Genomic DNA, 3,270 nt, shown 5'->3' with positions numbered 1-3,270 from the left:
TCCCACATGGCGCGCAGACCTCTCCTGCCGCCCGCTGCTCCCCTCAGCAGTGTACTTCAGTCCTTCTGCCTGCTCTGCTCCTCGCTCTGGCTCTGGTGAATTCTCTCACCCTCCCGCGCTTCTGACTGTACCCAGTGCATGTATAAACACACAAACAAACAAACAAACAAATAAATAATACATGCCTCTTAAAAAAAAAAAAGATGTCTGTATTCTCCAGCTCTTTCTCTCTCTTCTCTTTGCCAGATGTGTCAAGATATGAAGAATATTAGTCATCTACATTTATCGCCTTTGGTCACCATAAAATAGAAGTCAGGCTAAAAGGTCTATTCACTGAAGAAGACAGTATTTCTTCTCATAAGATTTCTCTTCCAGGAACCAAACTTTTTTTTCCTCGAGTCTCCCAAATATTTTTGGTTTTCAGGTATATGTGATATATGCACATATGTCCAAGGTACAATACAAAGTCCACAGGATATGGGGCCTCCCTGGTGGCGTAAGGGGTTAAGTCACAGCACTATGAAGCTATCCGCAGCCACTGCAGCATGAGTTTGATCTTTGGCCAGGGAGGTGATCCACATGGCACAGCAGACCTCTCCTGACTTGCCTGTTGCTCCCTCAGCAGTGTTCAGTAGATCTGCCTGCTCTCTTTCCTACTCTGTCTCTGGTGAATCTTCTCACCACCCACACCTCTGGCCTATACCCCAGTTCTTGTATGAATGAATAAATAAATCTTTAAAAAAACCCAAGACCGTAGATACAGAGAACAGAGTGTGGAGTAGGAATAGGGGACAAAATGGGTGAAAAGTATCAAAAAGTCCAAACTTTCAGTTATAAAATAATAAGTCATGTGGTTTAATGTACATTTTTATAACTATAGTCAATAATACTGTATTGCATATTTAAAAGTTGCTAAGAAAGTAGATCTTAAAAGTTCTCATCACAAGAAAATAAATTTGTAACTTTGTATGGTGACAGATATTTATTAGACTTATTATGGTGATTATTTTTTAATATATAGAAATATTGAATATTGTGTAGCATACCAGAAAGTAATATGATATTATATGTCAATTATACCCCAAGAAGGAAAAAAGAAAAACAAAAAAAGATGGTTTCTAGATCAAAGTAGGAAGACATGGATACCACAAAGAAATTTTAAATGCTCTCCTTAGATAATAAATAAATACATATTTTTGAATGCAACTGAAATTATCATCTTCCTTTTCAGGGATACTGTTTAGTAATAACAGATTACTATAATCCAGGAGAAAATGAAGCCTTATTTTATGTCTTTTGTCTTTCTTCAAATGATATTCTCTCTCTCAATCTCTCCAAGCAACCCCTCTCATTCTGCCCTCATCCCCATGCTTCTCCTTCCTACCTACCCTCTCTGCTCCACCTCTACTCTCCCATTGCACAAACATGAGTAGAGCATCACAGTCAACAATCCAAAAACTAATAAAGTAATTGAGCCCTTTGGGGGTACAAGATTCACAGCAATAAAATTAATAATAATAATGAGGTTCATGTAATGAATATTAATTTATGCTGATTAGCTCACCCAGAAATAGATTAAGAGTAATCTCCATCTCCACTAGGTGACTCCATCAGCTTTATGTTGACACTTGGTGTGGTAGCCCTGGGGTATCATACAGAGAGCCAGTGACTTCTGTGTAGACCAGGAAATTTTAGGTCAGAGTCTATTGAGAACTTATTGTCTTCCCTGCCAGAGTTCAGATGGGCCACAGCTGCCTTCTCAACTGCCCAAACATCAGGGATGAGCTAGTTCAAAAGAATATGCTTTGAAAAAAAGCAAACCTCTTAATATAGTAGGTTTCCACACATTTGTACAGAAACATGTGGGAACAGAAATCGTAGAAATTTCCAGTTACTTCTTGCTGGTAAAGACACTGCAAGTTTTTCCTGGTTGGTAATAAAAGTCTGGGTGGAGGGAAATAAATTCTCCAAAGCAAGAAAAGAAAGCTATAGATTCAACATCAGGACATTAGCGAAAAAGACCTGAATAAGACGAGAAAACATATATTTTAGTCAGGGAGTTTGTAACTTCCTAGTCAGGAGATACTGGAGAACAAATAAGAAAATTAAACTGAAGTTATTTATAGTTTTCTTTTTTTGTTTTTTAAAATAATCATCATTTAATTAGATTCTTTATAGGAAATTTAGAACACCAATTTGTAAGGGTAAATTCCACTTGTGAGAACAAACACAGAGTGGAGGTAGCCCTGGAGCTAAGGAACGGCTTTGATTTTTAGCAGACTACGTGCATCCACAGCCTTCTGACCAACTTTGCACTGCTCTGTAATCTCGTATTTCTTCTTTGTGTTGAAGATCTCATCTTCTTGATGTTGGGATTTACACAGTTTCTTCTTCCTGAAGTATCAGTGAGATGTTTTGAGATTTTCCACTGATGATATCAGTTTTGGTAGAGGTGGTGATGACAAATTTCTGGTGTAACCTATGCAGGGGAACTGGATTGAGGGACAGAGGTCCAGTCACAAGTAGAAGCAAGCCTCTTCCCAGCTGCTTCAAGAAATTATCCTCTTGCCTCTGTGCCACCCTGATAGGATGATCAGAATGGTTCCAGGAGTGATGCCAGCTTGCAGATTTCTCACATGCTGACCTAAGGGGTTTTTGCTGTGGCTCATCAGCTTTCAGGGTACATCTTCAGAAGGATAATATATAGGCATTTTGCAAAGTTTAACCACTTGGGTACTGCCATTCTTGTCACCGCCAACTGGTTTTGTGACAGTAGCAAGAAACTTCTCCTTTGTCTTTTCAATCCTGGATTTAGCTGCTGGATACTTCCTCTTGTACATGGCCTTTCTGAAATGCATAGCAATGGGGAATATCTGCCAATTCCTTTCACGAGAACAGGCTTTCGCCTTCAGTGGGGCTTCCTCTTCTTAGGAGTTCTGTCCTTGGCCTTCTTAATCTTGCCACCAACATCAACTTTCTTGGCTTCGGTTTTTTCTCTTTAATAGCTACCTTCTAAGGTTTTTCACCTGCCATCTTGCAAGATGGGAAACACCTACACTTTTCTTTAAATTAACAATTAATAACCTGAGGTTCTTCGTATATTAATCCCTTAACTGCTTTAACAAAGTTCCCAATAAAGAACCTGGTGGTCTGTCATTGAGGAGAGATATCTATGGAGACATGATCCCAGGGGGAAATTGTAGTTCCTATACCCAGAGCACAGAGAAATCACTTATACACTGGCACCTGTATAAAATTTATTTCTTTCTA

General features: G+C 39.0%; 1 pseudogene across 1 annotated transcript; it reads right to left on the bottom strand.

The window, feature by feature from the left end:
• Positions 1-2,183: 2,183 nt before the first annotated feature.
• LOC311176010 (large ribosomal subunit protein eL6-like) lies at positions 2,184-3,033 on the bottom strand (annotated as a pseudogene). Its single transcript has one exon. The product of its transcript is annotated as a large ribosomal subunit protein eL6-like (transcript).
• Between the last annotated feature and the right edge of the window lie 237 nt (positions 3,034-3,270).

The sequence above is a fragment of the Talpa europaea genome (assembly GCF_964194135.1).
Source record: "Talpa europaea genome assembly, chromosome: 8".
In the NCBI taxonomy this organism is placed as follows: Eukaryota; Metazoa; Chordata; class Mammalia; order Eulipotyphla; family Talpidae; genus Talpa; species Talpa europaea.
The sequence above is the reverse complement of the archived record's forward strand: the minus strand, read 5'-3'. Positions and strand labels throughout refer to the sequence as shown.